General features: G+C 46.4%; 2 long non-coding RNA genes across 2 annotated transcripts in view; one reads left to right on the top strand and one right to left on the bottom strand.

Annotated features, from left to right (window-relative positions):
- Nucleotides 1-1,742: 1,742 nt before the first annotated feature.
- LOC125753093 (uncharacterized) lies at nucleotides 1,743-8,983 on the bottom strand. Its single transcript, XR_007404107.1, has 2 exons — nucleotides 8,848-8,983; nucleotides 1,743-3,666 (listed from the first exon to the last, which is right to left on the bottom strand). It is a non-coding gene; the product is annotated as an uncharacterized LOC125753093 (long non-coding RNA).
- An 8,718-nt stretch (nucleotides 8,984-17,701) lies between these two features.
- Nucleotides 17,702-26,501, top strand: part of LOC118351573 (uncharacterized) — a 41,589-nt gene continuing 32,789 nt past the window's right edge. The window contains exons 1-2 of the long non-coding RNA XR_004807203.1: nucleotides 17,702-17,800; nucleotides 18,586-18,645. This is a non-coding gene — a long non-coding RNA (uncharacterized LOC118351573). The remainder of the gene's footprint in view (nucleotides 17,801-18,585; nucleotides 18,646-26,501) is intronic.

Below are 26,501 nucleotides of genomic sequence, written 5' to 3'. Positions count from 1 at the left end.
CCAGCTGAACAGGTTGCCAAATGAGGGTCTTGATCCCAGGACCTCCGGATCATGACTTGAGCTAAAGGCAGATGCTTAACTGACTGAGCCACGCAGGTGCCCCAGAGATTAAGTATATTTAAGGCTGGAAGGTATACAGGGCAAGGAGACATTTGAAGCACCAAAGAGTTAGCACCTATTGTTGCCACCTCCCGGTAAGACATCCTTGACTACCACCATGTAAGTACCCAGGTACATATTACGTAGTGTATTCTTTTTTTCAGTAAGTGTTGGCTGAACACATACCATATGCCAGGTGCTATTCAAGGACTAAGTATAGGGAAATGAGTAAAACAGATTGAAATACTAAAATACTTTCATTTTAAAAAGCAAGCCCATCAAAAGGATTAATAGTAAGTAAATGATAATACAGGTGTTAGACAAATAAAGCAACAATTATGAAGGTGGTGTGAGAACAGAGGGTCTGAGAACTCAAACATATCAAAATAGGGAGGAGGTGGGATGGTGGAAGCCAGCTGAAACCTTGCTGTCCCAGGAAGCCAGGCAATGACGCTCCAAGCTGACAAATGAAGGGATGGCAGTTCCAGACTTAGGATTTAGGCGTATGGGGTCGAGCATAATAAGAAACTAAAATTAATGAATTACCACTGTTTGCTCAGGGGAGTCCAAGGTCAATCAGGGATCATTGATTTTCATTATAAGCCTTGTGCTACTAGTCTTTTAAAAAAATTAATAGATTTCAGTGGCACCTGGGTGGCTCAATGGTTGAGCATCGCCTTCGGCTCAGGTTGAGATTCTGGGGTCCTGGGATCGAGTCCTGCATTGAGTTTCCCACAGGGAGCCTGCTTTTCCCTCTGCTTGTGTCTCTGCCTCTCTCTGTGTGTCTCTCATGAATAAATTAAGAAAATATTTAAAAAATTAATAGACTTTATATTTTAAGACAGTTTTAGATTGATGGAAAATTAAGCCTCTCCCCAGTTTCCTTTATTATTAGCAAGGAAAGTGAGAAACGGTCACAGGAAAAGGAGCCTAAGGAGATGATTAAATGCCACATGGCACCCTGGATGGGGTCCTGGGACAGAAAAAAGACATTAAATAAAAACTAAAGGACATCTGAAAAAAGTATGGATTTGAGTTAATAATAACATTTATAATTAATTAATAATTATTAATTAAAATAATATTGTCAGTATTGATTCAATAATTGTAACAAAGTTACCACACTAATGGAAAATACTACCAATAAGAGGAACTGGGTGAGGAAGTATGGGAACTCTCTGTGCTAGTTTGCAATTTTATTTGAAGATGTTAATGAGTTTGAGGAGGGAGACCCCAGAGGTAAAGGGTCCTGATGTATCACTGTGGGTGTTGACATTGAGCACCTGGCTGAGGTCATGCTTGTCGGGTGTCTCTACTGTGAAGTTACTTTTTCTCCTCTTTTCCACACTGAACTCTTCAGAAGGAAGTCACCAGGCGCAGCCCACAGCGAAGGGGCGAGTCCTGTGGCCCCTCCTTTCATGTGGAATATCTTCATAACTCACTTGGGAGTTCTTCTACACAGGGGATTTGTCTCCTTTCTCCCACTTAGTAATTTATTCAGTCATTCCTTGATATCAATATGGATATTTATTCTTATATTTGGGCTACTAAATAGTAACCCCCCATTCCCTCCTCCCCCAGCCCCTGGCAACCAACATCCTACTTTCTAGGATACTTGTTAATCATCTGAATATATATATATATATTTTTAAGATATTCTTTATTTATTCATGAGAGACACAGAGAGAGAGGCAGAGACACAGGCAGAGGGAGAAGCAGGCTCCAGATCCTAGGACTCCAGGATCACGCCATAGGCCAAGGCAGAGGCTCAACCACTGAGCCACCCAGGCGTCCCTCCTCTGAATATGTTAATGAAAGTCTTGTCTGATTTCCCCAGAGAACAGACCAAGGAGGACTATGTGCCCAGGAGGTGCACCAGGGAGCGTCCTGGGGACTGCACCTGTTAGGTGGTCAGGCGCAGAGGTGAGCTGAGCTGATGCTGCTGGACAGAGGCCTCAGGACCCTGCCACTAGGGCCCCCAACCCTTGTGTGGGGGTGGGGGAACCTGGCGCTGGACACCAGTCATTCAGGCAGGCCTGAGCCCTGGGGAAGGAGGGTGGCCTTGGGAAGGCGACACCACGTTGCTGAGAGCAGTTCCTGGAGAGGGTCACAACTGTGTGCCCTCAGTGGCCAGCACCCCGGGTCCCTGGGGAAAAGGTGCCGCCGCTGCTGCCTCGGTCCGGGTACCACCCACGGCAGCCACCTGCTCTGTGTCTGCAGGTTTGCCGCCACGCATCCAGCGCTGGCTTTCCTCTCATTTCTCCTGTTCAGGACTTTCGCTTGTCGATGTTGAGAATTCATCTTTTCAATCAGTACTGGAGGATTCTTAGCCAGCATCTCTCTGACTACTTCCTCCTTCCAGGGCTCTCGTCTCTCTCCCTGCCACTCCCATGCAATGTACTGGGCATTTCATTCTCTCCTCTGACCCTGGCCCTCTTTCCTGTAGCTTCCATCTCCCAGCCCCTGAGCCAGGACCCAGACACCTCATCAGCTCTGTTTGTCCTTCTCTAATCTGCATCCCTGTGTCTTGTTTGAGTCTTATCCTTCTATTTCTTTAATTGCAAATATTTAAATGTTTTGAGGCCCACTTGGTTCTTTTTCAAATATGCTTTTTTGAAAAAATAGTTTCTTCTCTCTCATTTCAGATTACTTATTTTATAACTTGGTTTACAACATGCTATTACAGTTTATGTCTGATGATTCTGTCTGTGGTTTTAGGGTCCCAATCCTGTCATCTGTTGTGTTTCTGATAGCCGGTTCCCTGTGTGTTTTGGTGTTGGGTTACAGGTGCATCGGTGGCAGATCTGCATCCGTGGTCTCTGCACAGCCTAAGTTGCAGGGGGTGGGGGGGGTCTCTCTTGGAAGATACCGTGTTGCTTCTTCCAGGTAATGTTCTTCAAGAACATTACCAGCCCAGGATTGCTTTTGATATTAATTGATCGGCTTGGGGAGTATAGCCTAAACTCTAACCCACAACTCCAGTGTTGGTGGAAGGGTAGTTGGAATTCTCACGGAGAGAATTTTGTTTAGGGTCCTGACACTGATAGCGATCCTCTTGGCTACCTTTGTCTCTCCAGGAACTTTTCTACCAGCTGCCATAATTTCATTGAGATGGGAGCTCTTCAAGGGTCCCAGACAGGGCTGGGGATTCTGTTATTACCTCCTGACCCCACAGGCTGTTCCCAGAGGGCTGTTAGGACCCGAGTTTTGGATGGATTGACAGTTCTTGCTATCACCCCACCCCCGCAGAATTTCTGAGTCCTGTATTCTTTTCCAGTTGCTCCTTCTCTTCTTCTTCCTCTTCTTCTTCTTCTCCTTCTCCTTCTTCTTCTCCTTCTCCTTCTCCTTCTCCTTCTCCTTCTCCTTCTCCTTCTCCTTCTCCTTCTTCTTCTTCTTCTTCTTCTTCTTCTTCTTCTTCTTCTTCTATTATTATTATTTTTTTTTATTTTTTATTTTTTTAGAGATAGAAGTGTGCAGGGGTGGGAGGGCAGAGGGAGAAGGAGAGAAAGAATCTTATGCAGGTTCCATGCTCAGCACAGAGTCCAACATGAGGCTCAATCCCATGACCTGAGAAGAAATCAAGAGTCAGATACTTAACCAACTGAGCCACCTAAGCAGCCTTATTTTTAGATCAGTTTTTAATTGTAGAATAACTTGAGATTGGTAGAAAAGTGACAAGGAGTTCTCCTATACGGTGTATCCAGTTTCCCATACTATTAACACAGGACATTGGTGTGGTACATTTGTCATGATGAATGAACCAATGAACATATTATTATTTTTAAGACTTTATTTATTTATTTATGAGAGACACAGAGAGGCAGAGACACAAGTGGATGGAGAAGCAGGCTCCATGCAGGGAGCCTGACGTGGGACTCGATACCGGGACCCCAGGATCATGCCCTGGGCTGAAGGTGGCGCTAAACCACTGAGCCACCCAGGCTGCCCTGAACATATTATTATTGATTAAAACCTGTACTTTATTCAGATCTCTTTTAGTTTTTATCTAATGTACTTTTTCTGTCTCAGGATCCCATCTAGGAGATTATGACATTTAATTGTCAGGTCTCCTCAGGCTCCTCTAGACTGTGGCAGTTGCTCAGATTTTCCTTGTTTTTTGATGACCCTGAGAGTTTTGTGGAGTACTGGGCAGGTATTTCATGAAATGTCTCTCAGTTGGGATTTGTTCTGCCTGTGGTTTAACTGTGGTTATAGGTTTTGGGAGGAAGACCACAGAGGCAAAGTGCCTTTCTCATCACATTATAGGTGCATGTGTTGATGTAACATATCACTGTTGGTGTTGACCTTGACCACCTGGCTGAGGTCATGCTTGTCAGGTGTCTTCACTGTGAAGTTATTTTTCTTCTCCCCCTTTCCATACTGTCCTCTTTGGAAGGAAATCATGGTGCACTGTCCACACTGAAGGAGTGGGAGTTTTACTTCACTTTTTTGATGCTCCTTCACTTTTGACTCTTAGGAATCTTACTCTCTCTCTCTCTTTCTCTTTCTTCTTTCTTTCATTCTTTCTCCTGTCTCTCTCTCTCTCTTTCTTTCCTTAAAAGATTGTATTTATTTATTTGAGAGATAGAGCTTGAGCAGGGTGAGGGGAAGCAGAGGGAGAAGGACAAACAGAGTCCCTGCTGAGGAGGGAGCCCAATGTGGGGCTCCATTCTGGGACCCTGGGATCATGACCTGAGCCAAAGGCAGACACTTAACTGACTGAGCCACCCAGGTGCCTGTCCCTCCCTTCCTTCCTTCCTCCCTTCCTTCCTTCCTTCCTTCCTTCCTTCCTTCCTTCCTTCCTTCCTTCCTTCCTTCCTTTTCTTTCTGCAAGATCTGCTATGTATTGAAAAGAATGTTTATTATACTTTAACCAATTCTAGGAGATACTAGACCATTCAAAACTGTGTGACTTGGGCACTTAACCTTTCTGTGCCTCAGTTTTCTTATCTGAAAAATGGGAGACTCATATTCCCGCCACAGCAGGTCACTGTGAACAAACATATAAAGTGTTTAGGGAGTACCTGGGTGGCTCAGTTGGTTGTCTGTGTTTGGCTCAGGTCATGATCCCAGGGTCCTGGGATGGAGCCCCACATCAGGCCCCCTGCTCAGTGAGGAGTCTGCTTCTCCCTCCCCCTCTGTCCTTCCCTTCTGCTTGTGCTGTCTCATGGTCTCTCTCTCTCTCATAAATAAATAAATAAATAGATGAAAAAAAAAAAGAAAAAAATAGAAAACACAAAGTGTTTAGAACGGTATCTAGATGTAGTAAGCGCTATGTAAGTGTCAGCTATTATTAGAATGATGACTGCATATTGTCCACTGTCATTTTGCTGGAAATGGAATTCCCATGTACTCTTTTATTTTTTAAGTAGGGTCTATACCCAACACAGGGCTTGAACTCACGACCCCAAGATCAAGAATTGCATGCTCCACTGACTGAGCCAGCCAGGCACCTCCCCTGACCATATACTCTTTTTTTTTTTTTTTTTTGAGAGAGAGAGAGAGTGAGAGAGCTAGAGCTCTCATGTAGACAAGTGGACAGGGGGAGAGGGAGAGAGGATCTCAAGTGTGGAGCCTGGTTTTGGGCCTGATCTCACAACCCTGAGGTCATGACCTGAGCTGAAATCAAGAGTCGGACATTTAATCAACTGGGCCACCCAGGTGTCTGTGTACTCTTCTGATTAAAAATATTTTTGAAAGAATGATGGTATTCTGGGGCTGTGTGGCTGGGTCCATTGGCTTGGGGCAACAGCAAGACAGCAGCACCCCATGCACACAGCCACGTCCAGGGCACAATGGCCAATACCTGTCCAAGAAGTATCAGGAAGTCCATGTGAAAGAGAGTGGGATGGACAGGCAGAGCAGATGGTCGGAGAAGCAGCTTGTGAGCCAGGCGGTGCAGCCAGGATGAGTGCTCAAGGCAGGATTCCACACTGGGAAAAGGCTGATGGGAGCCAGTGTGTCTCTTGGACACAAGGTTAGACTTCCTTTCCATGTCAGAGATCAAGGCAGATGGAACATTCTAGAAGCCTGAGATTCAACTGACTGGCTCTCACACTGGGCAGGAATTTGCCTTATATCCCTCACCAGAAGCTTGGAGAGAATTTTCTGAGGCCAGCCTTGAGTTGGAGGAAAGCTCCTGGTGTCATTCCAGCCTGAACTCTCACTGGTTGCAGGACCAAGCATGGCTGTTGCTGTGTGGCTGGAGGCTCACTTGAGTGGGGCCAGTTGGGGCAGGGCCCAGGCTGGCCCACAGCAACAATGGCAGCTGGTGTGCTGGCACATGTCATGGCAGACACTATTGGTCTGCTGTCCTACATCCATCCCTATCTTCTGCCTATAATATATCAGCAGATAGTGACTGAAGTAGCTTTGAGGAGGCCTTTTCTTTCCTGACAAAAAGAGATGGACTCAGCTCCAACCGATCCTCATTCTTTCCTCTCCTTGTCTTGGATGTGGATCTAATGGCTGGAACGACAGCACCCGTCTTGTGACCATGAGGAAAGAGACTCACAGAGGTTTCAGCCATTGAACCGCATTTGGGTTTCTCCTTATGTGAGATAAATAAATCCTAATCTAAGTCACTGAAGTACATACTGCGTGTGTGTGTGTGTGTGTGTGTGTGTGTATGTGTGCGTATGACTGAACATAATCCTATAGTCATACCCCAGTCTGTCATCAATTTCGGCACCCCTAATGATCCTCCAGAAACACAGGCATAATTGTGCCCCTCTCCTTGGGAGATAACACTCTGCTCTATCAGACTAACAGAAAAAAACTGAGAAAACTCCAGGCTTGTAGGCGTAGGGAAATAATTCCCAGCATCCACTGGGAATTGGTGCGATGCTCTGTGAGGACAACTGGCGATAGCTTTCCAAATTAAAGATGCTCACAACCTTCTTGCAAGCGATTGCACGGAGTTAGGAGAGCAGAGCTCCCGCACACCGTGACGCTGGCCCAGGGACCACCTCGTGCTGGCCGGCGAAGCTGGGCTTGGCAGAGCTTGGGGCCCATCCCAGCTGAGGCCTGCAGTGCTGTGGCCGGTGGCCGTGGGCTTCCACCCAGCCGGCCTGCAGCTGGGCCCTGCCTGACCGTAATAAGGAACATGGCGACCTCACTCGCCCGCCTCGGCCCAGCGGCAGGAAACATTCCAAGAGCACCTGTTTCCTGAGGACTCAGTCGGGGGCTCCCGGGCACCATCTGGGCGCTGCCCCACATGTTGTTTGCATTAGGAGTTTAGCAAAACAATTCAGCTTTGACTAATCGCTCTTTAATTTTTTCAGGCACATCCAGAGTCTCACCCCTGCCCTACTCCCTCTTTCCTCACAGCTCTTCTCAGGAGTTCCCGGGCTGGGCTGCCGCGCACACAGGCGCAGTGTGCTCACGATACACCCACTCACACCCCACGCGCACCACACACACCCCTACCCACACCCCACTCAAACACACACACACTCACACATATATGCTCGTTCACACAATACACTCACTGTTACAACTCCCAGACACTCCCGCATGCACACACACACACACACACACACACACACTGTCACACATGCACATTCACACACACATACACCCCTCCACCTTACACAGTTCTGAAGAATAACCTCCTCTCCCTGGAAAGATGGGGGCTTTACTCCTCTGAGGTTGGCAGGGGAAGGGAAAGCCGGAGGCCTTAGTGGCTAAGAACTTGGGGATGCAAAGCAGAGTTGAACACCAGGGTCGAATCCTAAGTCTGCAACTTTCCGCCTCTGGGCATCTTGTCCCCCTGTCTGTGGTTCAGTCTACTCCTTCATCAAAGCGTGGAGCTACTGCCATTGCTGGTGCCTCGGTACAGGTGAAGAGCTTAGCACAGTGCCCTGCTCAGAGTAAGCGCCCTATGTGTCTGGTCTAGCAAATTCCACAAATCAAAGTAACACCGAAACTCAGTGCTGAAATGAACATGCTTTGCCTCCAGATTTTTCTGATTGCATAATTCTGCATCAGTTCCCCAAAGCTGAATGTTTCTCCTCCCGTGGGTGTCCCTGCTTTACTGCATTTACTGCATCTGTGACAGACATCTACGGGGCATAGGGGCGGGGAGCCTGTGGCCTCCTGGGTCAGGTCTGCAGTTTCCACTGTGAACCGGCCAGGGAATGCCCCCAGGGCAGATTGCAGTGGGGAGGGGGGAGGAGGAGGGGCAGGGAGGGGAGAGGCTGGGGGAGGGCTGGGGAAACTGCCTGGTGGGAATTAGTTGGGATCGGTGGTAGGCAGTGGGCACAGCCTCAGGAAACTGGGGTGGTCTCAGCAAAGCCCCCCAGCTGGAGTTAACACGCCTGTCCGGCTGGACCGGGCCTAGTTTCCAGGTGGCTCCAGGGCGGGGTGCCCAGGGGGGTCTGTGGCGCCGGTGGGGTGGAGGGTGCCCCGAAAAGGGCTGGCAGGGCCAGCAGGCAGTGCCCAGCCCTGGAACCGGCTGAGGGCTTCCTGAGGCCTCATTCTGGCCTGCCCCCCAGGCCACGGCCCAGGCCTGATGGCCCTAGCAGGGCCGCCATGTAGAACAAAGCGTCCTGCAGGAATTCCGGCTGGGTAATGCGCTGCATTGTGGGGCTGGGCCCAGGGCCCAGGGCCCGGCCACCCCACCCCCACCCACCCCGGCCCCCCAGCTGCTCATGATCTGGGGTCTTGGAAGTCACCATCAGCACTTAAGATGGCCAGGACCCCCTTGGTGGGCCCGCCCCCGAATTCCACAGCTGCTTTGATACTCACCTCACCTCTCCCCTTCCTGTCCTCAAAAGTGTTTGCCTGGGACCAGCGAGCCGGCGGGAGGGGGCACTTCCTGGCGGGCTGGACTGCTGGGCCGAGCCGAGACTCCCAGACTGTTACAGCAGCGAAGATTTCCTTCCTGAAAAACACAGCAGCCTCTGCTTTCTGTCCCTCTGGGTTTCTCTCTGGAGAGCCTGGGCAGCCCCCACTCCTTTGCTCTCCGCTGGGCCCAGCCCTCCTGGACCAGCATCCCCAGGGGACAAGGGGACAGTCAGTGGTTACCTGTGAGCATGCCTGCTGTCCTCCGTGGGGTCAGGGGGCAGGACGCGGCCTCTCACAGGCAGGGCCAGCGCCAGTTCATTAGAAATAGGCAGCCCCTTCCTCTGGGTGTCCCCACTGCCAGGCAGGTGCCTTGACTGCGCACAGCCTGCCAAGGTGGACTCAGAGTCCAGGACAAGTTTCTTAAGATCCTGTGCTCTGCCTTCTCATCTGTATAAGGACATCTTTTTCCCTCACCCCATTATCCAATCTGCCCACCAACACTGCCCGCATAGAATCCTTTGCCCACCCCCTGCCACCACCCAGCCCCAGCCCTCCCTGGGCTCCCCACCTCCTGCCTAAGTCCCTGTGTTCCAACCACAAACTTTTCTCCCCACAGCAGGTGGCAGTATCCCATTTCATCCAGTCTTCCCTCTGCTCAAAACTCTCCCAAGGCCCCCGTGTCATCCAGAGAGGGAAAGCCCTCCCCTGCTTTCCTACTACTCACCCTCAACCACACCCCCTCCACACACACACACACACACACACACACACACACACACACACAGTGACTTCCTTCTGTACCTCATACACACCGGCAAGGCCCTGCCCCAGGGCCTTTGCAATGGCTGCTCCCTCTTCCTGGAAGGTGCTCACCTCAGGCACCACCAAGGTTTGCTTCCTCACATCCTTTGAGGTTCTCCTCAAATGTCACCTTCTTTGTTTAAACCCTCCTCCGCGCCCCTTCCTGCTTCAGTGTCTCCCAGGCATGGCCAGGCTTCATGAACCTTGCTTCTGTAGCTCCTTCTTGCGGTAATGTCAGCATGGAAGATTGAAGGTGTCGAGGCTTGCTGCTTTGTTGATGGTTGTGCCCGTGACACCTGGAAGGTCCTCAGAAGGTGCTTGATAAACAACTGTTGCAAGAGGGAATGAAGAACACTTCCCTTAAGAAGTTATGAGCACTGCCTAAGTTAATATATGTAAGGTACCCAGCTGGTTCAGACATGGAGCCAGTGCTCAGTGGATGAGAATGATGATGACCATGATTAGTGGTAGTAGTATTGTAGTTTTGGTGGCTCTTTGTTGGAAGTCCTTGGTGGACAGCATCCATTCCCTCTTTTTTTGATAACTCACTCCATTCACCCTGGGAATGATCACTCCCCTCCCCAACTCTGGGCCCATGTGATTGCCTGGGACTGGCTCCCCGCTGATCCTGGGGTGGACCACCCCCCAGCCACAGCTAGCCAATGCCCTGCATTCCCCTGCCCACCACAATAGGCACAGAAATGGTTTTGATCTGAGTCCACTGGAGACATTCCTGTTTCTGATGGCCTCTGATGGCTGAGCAGATGTAAGGGCTGGAACTACAGCAGCCCTCTCTCCACCAGGAGGAGAGAGAGGCCACCAGAGAAGGTGAGCCAAGCTGAAAGAGCTGGGAACACCGTTATGGTGTTGAGAAACCTTCTTAATTTGGGCTTAATCCGCATCTGAGTTTTTCAGCTACTTATGTCAATAATGCTCATTTTAGACCAGTTCAGGTTAGGTCACTGTCACCTGCCACCAGAAAAGTCCTGCTTCATTTGGAATCTGACGTGGAATCCTCTGGAAATTTTCTCCCTCCACCCCCATCCTTACCCTTCACTTCCTTCCATTGAGAAGGATGTTTAGCCCCTTCTGTCTGGTGTTTGGTAGCCAGTAATCCCTGTCTTTATTTGATTCAGCTCCCTTCCCCAGCTACACATCTTTCCTAGGGAGCCAGTACTTAGGATGTCTGAGTTTTAACACACTACTCACTCATTTACCAAAGTAATGAATGGCATTAATGCTTGAGCATGGAGGGAAGGACGCTCTGGTTAATCAAAGGCTCTTGTTGATTGAGAGTTTTCATGTCCTCTTCAGCCTTCCTCTGGGACCCTGTCTCCTCCCTTCTTCTCTTGCTTATCTATCATAGCCATCCTGCATCTGTGTGCTCCCTGGACATGTCAAGTCCTTTCCTGCCCTGAGAACTTTGCACTGGTTTGGATGAAAGCAAAGAAACTTTGCTTCTTTCCTTCAGATCCTCCCATGGCTGCATCCTCATCCTTCCATTAACAATCCAATTGTCACCTCCTCTGAGAGGCCTCTCTGGGCCAACCTGTCACTTTTTATTCCAATGCTACCATCCTTTTGGCAGCACTTATCACTTTTGGAAATTATTTTATCCACTTGTTTATCTGTGTCCCTTGCCAGAGTATAAGCCACACGAGGTCTGGAGTCTCACCTGTCTGACCTGGCATCCCCAGGATCCATGCTCTCCCCATGGCACCGCACTGCTTTATTTGCTTCCTAGGACACATGGAATCTCATTGGTCTCTGACACCTGGGATTGGAGACCTTGAGGAGACCTTCATGCCACCGTTACCAAGTCTGGCTTATTTTTCATCCCGACCCTTCCCTTCTGCTCCATCCCACCATCCCGACCTTAGTTCAGGCTCTTGTCACATCAGGTGGTAACTCCCAGGGAGGCCCCCTACCTCTCTGCTTCTCTTCTCTGTCTGCAGCAAGGCTGCAACACCCATGCCAGGCACTTCATCTGCATTTCATTCATTCTTTTGTTCTCTGCCTTGTGTCTCCTGTTAGAGGGAACAGAAGTCACTCTAGGTAGGTATTTTAAGCAGGAGGGGAGATTTAATACAGGGACTTGGGGGCAGCCCGGGTGGCTCATGGGTTTAGCGCCGCCTTCAGCCCAGGGCCTGATCCTGGAGACCCGGGATCGAGTCCTGAGTCGGGCTCCCTGCACGGAGCCTGCTTCTCCCTCTGCCTCTCTCTGTCTCTCATGAATAAATAAATAAAATCTTAAAAAAAAATACAGGGCCTTGGGTGCTACAAAATCTTTGCGTGGGCTGGTGGAGTGGGTCTGGGCTGAGCCTCCAGGATGAGCTCAGAAAAACACGGCGGAACCTGGCCCCAGCTGTGCTACCGTCTGACATTAGGGGATCACAACCACCGCTGGAACTGCTAGTTCAAGAACATGACCTTTCAGCTGTGACCCAGGGATTGGAAACCGCTTCAGCTGCAGAGCTACTGGTCGAGGCCCTGAGGCTGGAGCCTGGAGCCCGAGGCCCAGGGCCAGAAGCAAGCCCGCGGAGACCCAGCATCTCCAAAGCCATCCTTACCAGCAGAAAATCCCAAAGGCCTGCTCGCCTTCTAAATCACACATGAGTGCATCTGATTGGTGGAATCTCCCTTGTCGTAAAGGAGTCTGGGACATGTAGTTCCCGTGTGCCAGCATCTGCCCCCACAGTGTGGGCTGCAGAGGAGGTGGGGCCAGACCCTGGGAGCCCAGTGTGGTGTCTGCCACAATGACCCTGACCCCAGGACCTTTGGGTCCATCCCGGGGAGGCCTCCCCCTCTGCTGTGTCAGGCCGGGCCCCTCTTACACGTCCTTGTGACAGCTTAGGTTTCTTCTTAGAGTGCACATGGCGGTTCCTACGGATGATAGTGTGCGGCCACCAACGAGGCCTGTCTTTGTGGGAGACTGTGGGTCCATGAGGCAGGGGCCCCTCGTGCGAGAGGAGGCCCTGGCACAGGGAAGGAGCTCCAAGGGGACGATGCTGCTGAAGGAACCCCACAGCCTTCCTCCCCACTCCTGAAGCATTTCCTGCTTGGACGGCCTTTCCGACAGCCCCCCCTGCTATTTTGAACTGCTTCCTGTCTTTGGGGCATCTGCCCTCTTCCAGGCAGTGGGAAGGAGGACCTCTCTCAGAAAAGAGAGGTCAGCTTAAACTCCCAGGAGAAGATGTAAGGAGGGGACACCTGCCAGGCCACCTGCTGAGGTGGCCTGGGCCTCCAGGCCTGAACAAGGACCCTCACTTGTGTCCTACTACCCACCCCACTCCCTGTACCCCACCACCCTGGTGTCTCTGGAGATCCGCCCATGTCAGTGAGCTGGAGCACTGTGAAGAGAGGGCAGATGGGGTGCAGGGGCCGGCAGGGTAAAGGCTGCTCCCAAGAACTGCAGCCAGCAGCCCAGCCCAGAATGCTTTTGCTCTTCCCCTTCCTCTTACCATTGCCCTCTGTGCCCTCTCTGCCATCTGGCACGTGTGGGCTGCAGGCAACAGCTGGCTTCCCTGGAAAGCTATCTGGGGTAGCCCTTGCTTCAAGGGGCCCAGGTCTCATAGGAGCCCATTTCTGCCTGCCTCTCACATCTGCTTTCTTCCTCACTGGAGCCTCCCTCAGGAATGTGTGCCCCACGATGTAACTAATGGCCCCGGCCACACCAGGGCTCTGCTTCTCTCAGGTTCAAATCCTTGTCGGGGCACTGCCTGCCAAAGTGCTGTTATTCGCCCTGGTTGGACCAGCTTGGCTAGCATTTCCACCCTGAACCAGTTATTATGGGGTGGGGGTAGGAGCACAGGATCTGGAGGTGGTGGGACCCCTGAAGGTACACTGAGGCTTAGGAGGCGCTCGGTAAATGCATGAATGGCTGGATGAAGGATGGAACACGTGGGCACTCAGCCTCAGATACTAAGAGGAGATGGACTCCAAAGGCTTATATCCGGGGGGTCCTTGTGCTTTGGGGCTGGCGTGGGGGGATCTGGGCTAGGGGACAAGAGGCCAAAGGGGCTTCTGGAGAGTTGTTTCCTCCCTGGGGCACAGAGGCCCATCCTGGGGGACCAGGGCTCTTTCCACACCCTGTACAGGTTCCTGTAATGACCACTCTTGTGTTTACTCCCTTAGTACTAAGCAAAATTCTTGTTTGGAGGACCCTGGTGGAAGAAGTTTGTTTCTATGTGACCTTGAATATTGTAGGCACATGGGTGTGGATGCCAACTGGCCCCAGTATCTATTCTCTTCTTTCCACGGTCACAGAACTTTCAGTGAGACACGTAACCACTTCTGAGATCACATCCCCACATCCCTGTAGTTTGACATGGTCACAGGAGAGGTTATGAACCATCTTCTGCCTCCCTCCATCCTGCTGCCTGGAAGGTGGCTGTGGGGATGGGCCATCTTGGACCATGCAGAGATGTTAGAACAATTAGCCAGAGGGAGCCTGTGTCTCTGACACCGTGCAGCCACTGTATTAGCAGAAAGGCTATGCCCAGACTAGTAGTGACAGAAAGACAAACTCCTATATTGTTAACACTATTCTTAGTTTGGGTTTCTGTCCTATAACCTGACTAATATATCAAGGAGGCACCTCCTGGGCTGGATGTCATGGTGGCCAGAGAAGTCTGAGAGAGGGACCCCCATGGAGCAGCTCCTTCTCCACCCATCAACAGGATTCTTTGCTTGCGGATCTTTCTAGCCTGACACCACCACCCTTCCACTCCCCACCCCTAACCAATTAGAGTCCCCCTGGCCTTCCTCTCTGTCCCCTTCTGCTTCAAGGACCCTCTTGGCCAAAAGTACGTGTCTTACAATGGAATAACTCCCTCCCCTAGCCCGAAGCCCAGGGTACCCCCGTGGGTACAAGTGCCCCCTGTCACTGCCTCTCCAAGTCTCCCCCCTTCTCCTTTCTTTCCATGCCCACTCCTCCTGCAAGACCACTGAGGAGATGCCTACCACCTCGTTTCCAGTTCTCATCCAGGAACCCTCCTGCTCTCCCTCCCCCACCTGTGCCCTGGCATGTGCCTGGAAGTGCCAAGGATTCCCCAACCCTGAAAGTGCTCAACAGTGAGGCCCATGGGCTAGTCTGCCAGGCCTCTCCAGGCTGCCCTTCCAGAAACTCCCAGCCCCTTCCTGCCTGGCTTCCTGCCCAAACCCTTCCTGGAAACTGGGCCCACCCTGCCCCCAGCCCAGGGCGCCAACATTTCCATGGGGTAATTCAGCCAGCCCTCCCCGGGCAGGGCCCCTCCTTTCACTTACAATATTGAAAGTTTGGAAAACAACTTAGGAGATGGGAGGGAGAGTCCAGGCCAGCAACCCCTCCTTCTGTGGTCTCCAAAGAGGGTATGAAAGACAAGGGAAGAAAATTGGGGAGTTTTTATATAAATGTCATCCAAAGGGCACCTGGGTGGCTCAGGGGTTGAGCATCTGCCTTTGGCTCAGGTCATGATCCCAGGGTCTTGGGATTGAGTCTCACATCTGGCTCCTCATGGGGAGCCTGCCTCTCCCTCTGCCTGTGTCTCTGCCTCTCTCTCTGTGTCTCTCATGAATAAATAAATAAAATCTTAAAAAAAAAGTCATCTAAATGAGGAATTAGTGAAGCTTTATTTATACATGAAATGTGAATAGTGTTGCAAAATATGTAAAATAAACAAAGATATTGGGATGCTTGCTCAAAAGTGTTTTACTATTAGGTGCAGGATCCACAGTTTGGTGACTATCAACCTAAGGCTGTTTCTGCTCAGTCCACACCCTGAACCTGTGTCCCTCTGCTGGGAGACATGGTCTTCATGGAAGTAAAACTCTAGGGCCAGACTGGTTATCAAGAGAGGTGGGTGGGGCCGGCAATTGCTGCTGGGGAACTGCCATGTTGTGGTGTGTGTGAGGGGGGTGTTCAGGTCAGGAAAAGGTTGGGCAAGGTCCTGGGAAGATGCCAGAATGACTGGAATGATGGTTCTAGGTATGGAGGATTTTATTTGCTTACTTGATGAGAAAGGGGCCAAGTTATCCCTTGTAAAACAAATAGAACCCTGGCTTGACTTTCATAGTTTATTGTGTTCAACAGGATCACTTCACTGCATTCAACAGAAACTCAACTCAATGCCTTAAGGAAAAAAGATAAATTATTGATTTATGTAATTGAAAACTCTTCCAGTTTCAGGAATGGCTGGCTCCAGGGCTTCTGTGTGGGCTTCTTTCCCTGGATGCTTTCTCCTTATGCTAGCCAGATAGTTCCAGAAGCTTTAGGCTCATCATTAACAAGTTCAACAATTTCAGTGGTATGAGAACTTCCTTTTCCTATTAGTTCCAGGGGAACACACAAGGCTGACTGACCTTGTGGTCATATGCCCACCTCTGAACAATCATGTAGATTGCGATTGGCCAGCATGGATCACATATCACATGATATAGTCTTGGTGCTGGTGTGAGGGGTGACATCAGCTGCTCTCCCCCTTCAATAGAGATTCTCCCCCACCCCAAGAGATTCTCCTTGGAAAAGTCTATTCTGCACGCAAGGGGAAATAGAACTGGCTATGTCCCCACATTTACATAGCTGACTATATGGATGTGTGGTTGTTATAGCATATTTCCAACAACTATGCATTTATTTTTTCTCTAGGAAATCAGGGGGAGGAATATATCCCTCTCAGCCAACAACATGTTTGTGGCAGCAGAGGGGGGTTTGATGGGGCCTCTGCAGAGAGCTAAGTACAGGACCCAGGCCAGGTATCCATGGCTTGGGTGCTAAGGTGGTGGGGCAGCTTAGTCCTCCCTTGGTGTCCTGGTCCTGGGATCTAGGGACTGCAGAGGTGAGAAAATGAGTGACAGACAAGCTGTGCAAACCAGTAGGGAGGCTTTCCTATTACTTCGATTTGGGTTCAAATATGAGCTCGGTTACTCTATCATAGGTGACTTTGAGGAAGTGACTTCATCTCTTTGAGCCTTGGTTTTATCCCCTATAAAATGGAGTATTCCCTTCACCCAAGGGGGCTTTGAGGAGTGAGAGAGATGATCTATCTATAGTGCAGAGCACAGCCCCAGGCACACAGTAGGGCTGGTGACCAAGGTGATTATTATTGTAGGTGCTGGGCGTTAGGAATGTGTGATGGTGGAGTAGAGGGGTCTGGCCAAGGTGTGGGGGCTGTCTTGCTCCTGTTGGGTTGGTTTGGGTTATAGCTGTGGCTGGCCTGAGTCAACAGGTGGGAGGCCTCTGATGATATGGCTTAAAGGCTCTGAAATTCAAGGCCAAGGGGTAGGAGCTGGCATCAGGAGCTCCTGCTTCGGATTCCTTTCCTGTTGCTGCAAAAAGTCCATCCTCATAAAGCTCCTCAGCATAAGTGGATATGAAGGACTGGTGCTCAACATCTGTGTCACCACCTTCTGGCATCCTTTCCAATACTGTAGAGGTTGGGAAGCAAGAAAAAAACCTTTTCCAAACTCCTATGCAGCTAGAGCTCTGGGAATGATTGAAATTTCAGCAAATACGCATCTGGCCCCTAAAAATGACCCCTGGGGCAGAGGGTCCACAGGACATTTTCTCGATCAGATCTTTGAGTAATACATTGGTGAGGGGAACATCAGAATTTTGAAAGTAAAGGCTATTCTCTGCAGGATAGTGATGACAGTGGGGGATGTTCCCATTGAAATGAGCTCCCTGCATGGATTGTAGAAATGGCCACAAAAATTCTTCCTGTTGTATCCACAGAAATCTGCAGTTCTTCCCAGGTGGAGTCCGGTTCTCCACATCTTGTATCTGGATACAATATCTCCAATATTTAATCTGCTTTGGACAATGGAACAGTAACAAGGGTGGCCCAAGCCAAAGTTTGAAAAATATTTACACTCTGGAGCTTGTCTGCCCTTTCCTCCTGCTTTGGAACCTGGCCTCTAGTTAAGAATTCTGGGCTAGGCTGCTGGATGATGAGAGACACGTGGCCCACTTGTCCTTGTCTCTCTGGCCAACAGCCAGCCAATTGCCAGATATGTGAGTGAGGATGTCCTAGGTCATTCGGCTACCAGCTGACTACAGGCACATGAAAGGCTCAGCGAGCCCACTCAGACCACAAGAACTACTCAGCTGATCACAGAATTGTGAGCAAAGTGACAGGTTGGTGTTTAAGCCACTAAGTTTTGGGGAAGTTGACTGATTCAAGGAAGCAGGAGAGTATGGGTGGTGCCACCTAACCACCAGAGATAAGGCGGGAAGCTGGGCAAGAGCAATAAGCAGGATGCTTGGCCCACGGAAATCTTCAGTGGTAGCGAAGTGATCATGGTGTCCCTGAACTAAAATACACGGGCAGCTTAGTAGTCCTATTTGATCTGCATGCCTCAAATTCTGATATGTCATATTTTCATTTCTGTTATTCAAATATTTTCTACTTTCCTTTGTAGTTTCTTCTTTGACTCCTGGGTTATTTGCAAGTGTGTTGTTTAGTTAATTACTGACTTCTAATTTAATTCTTTTGTGGGCAGAGGGAATATTTGAATCCTTGTAAATATATTAAGACTTGTATCATGCAGAAAACCGTTTGTTTCGGTGAGTGTTCCATGTGTACTAGGAAAAACTGTGTATTTAGATATCCTTTGTATGGGGATCCCTGGGTGGCTTAGGGGTTTAGTGCCTGCCTTTGGCCTGGAGTGTGATCCTGGAGTCCCAAGATCGAGTCCCACATCGGGCTCCCTGCATGGAGCCTGCTTCTCCCTCTGCCTGTGTCTCTGCCTCAGTGTGTGTGTGTGTGTGTGTGTGTGTGTGTGTGTGTGATGAATAAATAAATAAAATCCTAAAAAAATAGATATCCTTGTGTATAATGTTCTAAAAATGTTAATTAGGTCAATTTGGTAATGTCATTCAAGTCTTTTATATAAGGAGGTGTAATGTTTTTGGCCTTGCAGGCTGTACCATCCCTGTTGCAACTACTCGACTTTGCCATCATAGCAAAGCAGTCATCAACCGTATGTAAATAAATGTGCATGGCTATATTCCAAGAAAACTTTATTTACAAAAACAAGACTGATCTGTTTGCTGACCCCTGCTCCATATCCTTACTGATTTTCTGTCTACTTTGTTCTATCAGTTATTGAGAGAAGTGTGTTGAAATCTCCAACCATAACCATGGATTTGTCTATTTCTCCTTTTAGCTCCTCAGTTTTTGCTTTATGTATTTTGAAGCTATGTATTGACATTTAGGATTTTTAGGTATCAATTAACCCCTTTGTCATTATGACGGGCTCTTTTAAATTTCTTGTGATAGTCCTTGTTCTGAAATCTACTTTATGTGATATTAATATTACCACCCACCCAGCTTTTTATTTATTTATTTATTTATTTTATTTTATTTTTATTTATTTATGATAGTCACACACACAGAGAGAGAGAGAGAGGTAGAGACACAGGCAGAGGGAGAAGCAGGCTCCATGCACCGGGAGCCGACATGGGATTCGATCCCGGGTCTCCAGGATTGCGCCCTGGGCCAAAGGCAGGTGCTAAACCGCTGCGCCACCTTTATATATATATATTTTAAAGATTTTGTTTATTTATCCATGAGAGACACAGAGAGAAACATAGAGGGAGAAGCAGGCTTCTTATTGAGCCTGATGTGAGACTCCATCCTGAGACCTCCAGATCATGACCTGAGCCAAAGGCAGATGCTCAACCACTGAGCCAACAGGCACCCCAGTAGCCTTTATATTTAAAGTGAGTTTCTTGTAAAGGCCTTAGGTCTTGTGTTTTTATCCAATCTGACAATCTGCCTTCTAATTAGAATGTTAAACATTTACACTTAATGTGATTATTGACATGGCTGAATTTAACCTAACATATTTTAGTTGATTTCTGTCTCATCTGTTCTTCATTCACTTATCTTCTTTTCCTGCTTTCTTTTTCTTTTGCAGTGTCTAATGTGCTATTAATCCTATTTAGGGTATTGTTCATTTGTGGAAGTTTGGTTTTAGTCTTTTTTTTAAAAGATTTTATTTATTTGTTTATTTGAGAGAGAGAACATGAGCAGGGGAAGGGGCAGAGGGAGGGAGAGAGAGAGAGAGAGAGGGAGAGAATCTTAAGCAGAGTCGGAGCTGGGTGCAAAGCTCGATGCGGGGCTTGATCTCACAACTGTGAGATCATGACCTAAGCTGAAATCAAGAGTCAGGAGCACCTAGGTAGCTCAGTTGGTTAAGTGTCTGCCTTTAGCTCAGGTCATGATCTCAGGGTCCTGGGATGGAGCCCTGCATCTGGCTCCCTTGCTAGTGGGGAGTCTACCTCTCCCTCTCCTTCTGCTTCTCCTCCCTGCTCATGTGCATATATGCTCTCTTTCTCTCTCAAATAAATTTTTAAAAACCCAGAAATTAAAAGTGAGATGCTTAACTGACTGTGCCACCCAGGAGTCCTGACTTTGGCCCTTTTTATATCAATTTCTATCTTCATCATGTTCATGTTCTCCTCTCCCTTCTTGAATATATTGACTATGTTTATAGTAGTTAACTATTATAAACATCCTATTAATACCATTGTCTAACCATTTTGTCACCTGTTTTATTTCTGGGTCTGTTTTTGATTACTTTTTCTCCTTTATTTATTTATTTTTTACTTCTTTGTGTGCCTGCTAATTTTTGTTTGGATGACAGGCATTGTAAATATTCTGTTCTTGATTGCTTGATTTTATTTGTTTTGAATTTCTTTAAATATTTTTGGGCCTTGTTCTGGGATAGAATTTAGTTCTTTTGAGGCATGCTTTTAAGCTTTGTTAAGCTCAGGACAGACTTTAAGGCTAATTAGGCTCCATTACTGAGTTGGGAGAACTTTCCACTCTGGCTGGTGGGAACACAATCTGTGTATATGTGTAGGATTAGGAGAAAAATAATGGTCTGAATAGAAGAACAGAAATAAGAAAAAATGATATTCCAGTTATCTATGGCTGGGTAACAACCTATCCTAAAATATAGTAATGTGAAACAACTCTTCTACTATGCTAATGGATGCTACGGGACATCCATTTAGACATTTGGACAAGCACAGTGGGTCCTTTATGCTTCCAACTATCTAGACCCTCAATTGGGATGACTTGAATGGCTGGGGGTAACTTGGACAACTTCAGGGCTAGAACAGTTGGGATTGGAGGATCCATTTCCCAGAGGGTCTTTTCTTTTCTTTTTTTTTTTATTTTATTTATGATAGTCACAGAGAGAGAGAGAGAGAGGCAGAGACACAGGTAGAGGGAGAAGCAGGCTCCATGCACCAGGAGCCCGACGTGGGATTTGATCCGGGGTCTCCAGGATCGCGCCCTGGGCCAAAGGCAGGCGCCAAACCACTGCGCCACCCAGGGATCCCACAGAGGGTCTTTTCATTCATGCATCTTGCACCTGGGCTAGAAGGACTGAAGTATGGGCTCAGGTATGATTGTCTGCTAGATCATCTACATGTGGCCTCTCCAGTGTGGCAGAGGGATAGTTGAACTTCTTAGGATGGTTGGACTTCTTACATGGTGGCTCAGAGCCCTGGGACCAAGGGTTTCAGCAATAAGGTGGAAAGCTGCATTACCTTGTATGAACTAGCACTGAAGGCTCTATAGTATCATTTGTACCATATGCTATTAATAGAACTGGTCAGAAGCCCTCCCATTTTCTTTTTTTTAAAGATTTTATTTATTTATTCTTGAGAGACACAGAAAGAGAGAGGCAGAGATATACGTAGAGGAAAAAGCAGGCTGCATTCAGGGAGCCCAACATGGGACCTGATCCTGGAACTCTAGAATCATGCCCTGAGCCAAAGGCAGAAGCTTAACCACTGAGCCGTCCAGGTGTTCCAAAAGCCTTCCCATTTTCATAGGGAAAGGGTTTAAGGAGGGAAAGGGTCAGAGAATGTGCACTCATATTTTTTAAAACCACCACAAATGTTATCTTGGACCAGAGGTAGAGATGGATGATTAACAGTGTTAGATGATGTTGTATGAATAGGTACATTGAGGGAAGAAGAACAAATTGTTGAATTAATCACCATGGTAATTCTCTCAAGGGCTAATAAGGCAATGGGAAGTGGGAGAGCCAAAATAGCCAGTGTAGACTGTAGGAATGCTGCAGATAGACTTCCTAAAGTAGGTAGACCAGCAGAATAGAGATCTGCAACAAATACCTTTTAGGAACGTCTGGAAAGAGTTGTCTGCACTTCTGTCTTCCACTTCTTTACTACCTGCTGACTCCCTGAACCTTAGAAATCTGGCTTCTGCCTCCACCATCACTGAGACTTCTCTGGGAAGAACCTCTATCATTTGCTTGGGCCTTCTGACATGTGGATTCCTTCCTTTTCCTTTGATTTTTTTCTATCCCTTGTGCTCTCCTGTACAAGAAATAGAAAAGTGTCTTCCAAGGATCTTCTCTTGTTCCTCTTCTCTTTTGACTTCTTATCCACTCTCATGGTTTCAGTTCTCACTTCTTTGTTGATAACTTTCAAACCTCTCTTTCCCCACCGAGCTTCTCTCTTGCACTTTAGACCTCAGTATGGCATTGCCTCCTGGACATTAGAATGTCACACAGGCATTTTATTTTATTTTATTTTTTACACAGGCATTTTAAATTCAGAATATCCAATGTTGAATTCATTATCTTCACTTTTCATCATATGGTTCCTCTTCTTGGATCCCTGTCTCTGTGAAGGAGCCCACCAAACGTGAAATTGCTAGATCTAGAAACCTTTATATTGTCCTGATCTCTTCCCTCTTCTCACATCCAATCAACCAATCAATGGATTTTATTGATCCTACCTCCTACATGATTCTTCCACTCACATCTTCCTCTCCATCTTCACTGTTAACCACTGCAGTTTGAATTTCTATCAATGGTTGATTATATTGTTCCAGACCAACCCTTCCTCTGAGAATAACTAGAAAATATGAACTAAATATCTAAAAACCATATCTCTGAAGAGTTACCATAGCAATGAGGGATTGTGGAATTAAAATATGGGTGAGAAGGGACACCCAGGGAAGTCTATCTGGTATTTGGCTCCATTTCCTTCTCAAGGCAATTATTGAATCTCCCAGAGGCTGAGGCCAGAGGCCAGAGGCCAGACCTATTTTGGGGCAAGTAGTTAAATTCTTTACTACACATTGTTTCCTTCAAAGAAGACTGCTTTTGATTGGATCAATATGTGGAGCAATTATGCCCCAAGGCATTGATGAAAACAGTAAAACAATCAACCCCAATTAGTGAAGCTTAACAGCTGGATAGGGAAAGAAACAATCAAGATGAGATCTGCCCAAATCATTTTTATCCCAGGGTGACTGTAGGCATACTCAAGGCTGCAACCTCTGAGGAGCAACATCAGAGGCTTCACACTGCAGGATGGTAGTGAGAGAGGACTTCACTAATATACCCAGCTTAACACTAAAACAAACAAACAAACAAACAAACAAATAAATAACAATATCAAATCTGGTATAGGAGACCAGTGCCAGAGAAACCAGTATCCAGAATTGCTGTAATATATCATCTAAAATGTCAAGTTTCCAACAAAAAATTATGAGTCATGCAAAGAAACAAGAAAGTATGCCCCATATACCAGGAAAAAGGAAGGCAACAGAAACTACCTGTGAAAGTCATCAGACTTGGATTTAACAAAGATTTCAAAGTGGCCATTATAAATATGTTCATGAGATAAAAGAAAACCATGATTAAAGAAATAAAGAAAAGTATAATGATAAAATTGCATTAAGTAGAGGCTATCAATAAAGAGAAAAAATTTTTAAAAAATAAATGAAAATTCTGGAGTAAAAGAGTAAAATTCCAGAGAAAAGGATGAAAGATGAAAAAATTAATCTAGAAGAATTCAATAGTAGATTTGAACTTGCAGAAGAAAGAATTAGTGAACATGAGGATAGATTGATAGATATAGGGGATCCCTGGGTGGCGCAGCGGTTTGGCGCCTGCCTTTGGCCCAGGGCGCGATCCTGGAGACCCGGGATCGAATCCCACGTCGGGCTCCCTGCATGGAGCCTGCTTCTCCCTCTGCCTGCTTCTCCCTCTGCCTGTGTCTCTGCTTCTCTCTCTCTCTCTCTCTCTCTGTGACTATCATAAATAAATAAAAAAAATTTAAAAAAAAGATTGATAGATATAATGTGATCTAATGGGAAGAAAAAAGAATGAAGAAAAATAAACAGAGCCTTACATGGAGAGAATCCATGTAAGCACACCAACATGCATTTAATGGGAGTACCAGGGATGCCTTGGTGGCTCAGTGGTTGAGCATCTGCCTTAGGCTCAGGGCATGATCCCAGGGTCCTGGGATTGAGTCCTGCATTGCGCTCCATGTAAGGAGCCTGCTTCTCCCTCTGCCTGTGTCTCTGCCTCTCTCTCTCTGTGTCTCTCATCAATAAATAAATAAAATCTTAAAAATAATGGTAGTACCAGAGGGCAGAGGAGAGAAAAAAGAGCAGAAAAAATATTTGAAGAAGTAATGATTGAGAACTTCCCATATTATTGAAAATATATTAATTTACATGTCTGGGAAGCTTAACAAATTCCAAGTAGGAAAATGAAAAGAGATCTACAAACAGACACATTAAACCATAAAAATGTCAAAAGTCAAAGACAAGGATGGGGTGCCTGCCTGGCTCAGTCAGAAGAGTGTGCAACTCTTGCTCTCAGAGTCACAAGTTTGAGCCCCACGTTGGATATAGAGATTACTTGAAAAATAAACTTAAAATAAGTCAAGGACAAGGAGAAAGTAGCAAGAGAAAAATGACATCACTTACAAAGGAATCCTAGTAAGATTAACAGCTGATTTCTCATCAGACAATGGAGGTCAGAAGGCAGTGGGATAACACATTCAAACTGATCAGAGAACAGTTTTTTCCAAGAATCCTATATCCAGCAAAGTTATATTTTGAAAGCAAAAATGAGGTAAAGACATTATCAAAGGGCAGCCTGGGTGGCTAAGTGGTTTAGCACCACCTTCAGCCCAGGCCCTGATCCTGGAGACCCAGGATCGAGTCCCACATGGGGCTCCCTACATGGAGCCTGCTTCTCCATCTGCCTGTCTCTCTCTCTCTCTCCCTCATTAAATAAATAAATAAATAAATAGATAAATACATACATACATACATACATAAATAGATAAATAAATAAATAAAAACAAAAAAGACATTGTCAGATAAATGAAAACAGATTTTTTTGCCAGTCAACCTGCCTTACAAGAAATACCTAAGGGGGTTCTTGAGGCTGAAATTAAATTTCCCTGGACACTATTTTGAATCCACACACAAAAACCAAGATCACTGACAAAGATAATCATGTAATTATAAGAAAGAGTATAAATACATATTTTTTCTTTTTCTTCTCTTATGTGATTTAAAGAGCAATTGTATAAAACAGTATGTATATAATAATGTGTTGTTGGGCCTATACCACCTTAAAATGTAATGTATAGCACAAAGGAGATGGGTGGAACAGAGCTGTATTGGGGATAAGGAAATGACTCCAGATAGTAACTTAATTCACATGAACAAATGAAGGGAGCCAGAAATGATAAATAAGAAGAGCAATTTAGCTAAACCTATAAATATATATTTGATCTTTCTTCTCCGTTTCTTTAAGAGACATGAAATTATATAAAGTAATAATTATAGTAATGTAAGGTTGAGTTTAGAACATTTACAGAAATAATATGTAACATAATGACAAAAAAACGATGAAAATGGAATAGGATTATATAGAAGTAATATTTCTATATCTCACTAGAGTTAGGTTAGTATAAATCAAAAGCTGATGGTAAGTCCTAGAGCAACCACTAAGGAAATACCTCAAGAAGATATATTAAAAATGTCACAAAGAAATTTAGATGTTACCTTAGGAAATATTGTTAATGCAAACAAAAGCAGGAAGAATACAGGAACAAAAAGACTGGAGACACCTAGAAGCAAAAAGTAAAATGATAGATGTGAATCTAACTATATTAATAATAACATTAAATATGAATGAATTAAACAATCCAGTAAAAGCAGAGATTATCAGATCGAATAAAAAAATAAGTTTCAACTCTATGCTGTTTACAGGAGACACACTTTAGATTAAAAAATACAGACAGATTGAAAGAACAAGGATAGAAAAAGAGGTATCATACAGACAGCAACCACAAGAAATCTTCACTGGCTATACAAATATCAGACAAAATGGACTCAGAACAAAAGAAGTTTCTAAAGATAAAGAAGGACATTTTATAATGATAAAAGGGTCAATCCATCAGGAAGATATAATAATTATAAACATGTATGTACTCACAAACAGAGCATCAAAACACATGAAACAAACACTGACATAACTGGAGTTGTAAACAATTCAACAGTCATGGTTAGAGATTTCAATACCCCACTAACAGTAGTGGATAAAACAACCAGGCAGGAGATAAAAAATCCAGAAGACAACACTATAAACCAATTAAACCTAAGACACATCTATAGAATACTCCAACAAAATACACATTCTTCTCAAGTGCACATGAATGTTCTTCAGGACAGCCCATATGCTAGACCATAAAACAAACTTCAGTAAATTTTAAAGGATAAAAATAACACAAGGTAAGCTCTCTGGCCAAAATGGAATGAAGTTAGGGATCAATAACAGAAAATAATTTAAGAAGCTCACAAATATGTGGAATTTAAACAACATTCTCCTAAATCACCAATGGGACAAAGAAGAAATCGAAGATAAATCAGAAAATGCTTTTCAGTGAATGAAAACAAAGACACAGCATATCAAAACAGCCAAAGTAGTCTTAGAGGGAAATATACATATTCAATAAAGAAGGAAGATCTCAAATCAAT

The sequence above is a fragment of the Canis lupus genome, chromosome 20 (genome assembly GCF_003254725.2).
Source record: "Canis lupus dingo isolate Sandy chromosome 20, ASM325472v2, whole genome shotgun sequence".
Taxonomy (NCBI): Eukaryota; Metazoa; Chordata; class Mammalia; order Carnivora; family Canidae; genus Canis; species Canis lupus.
Note: the sequence above shows the minus strand (reverse complement) of the source record. Positions and strands in the feature narration are given on the sequence as shown.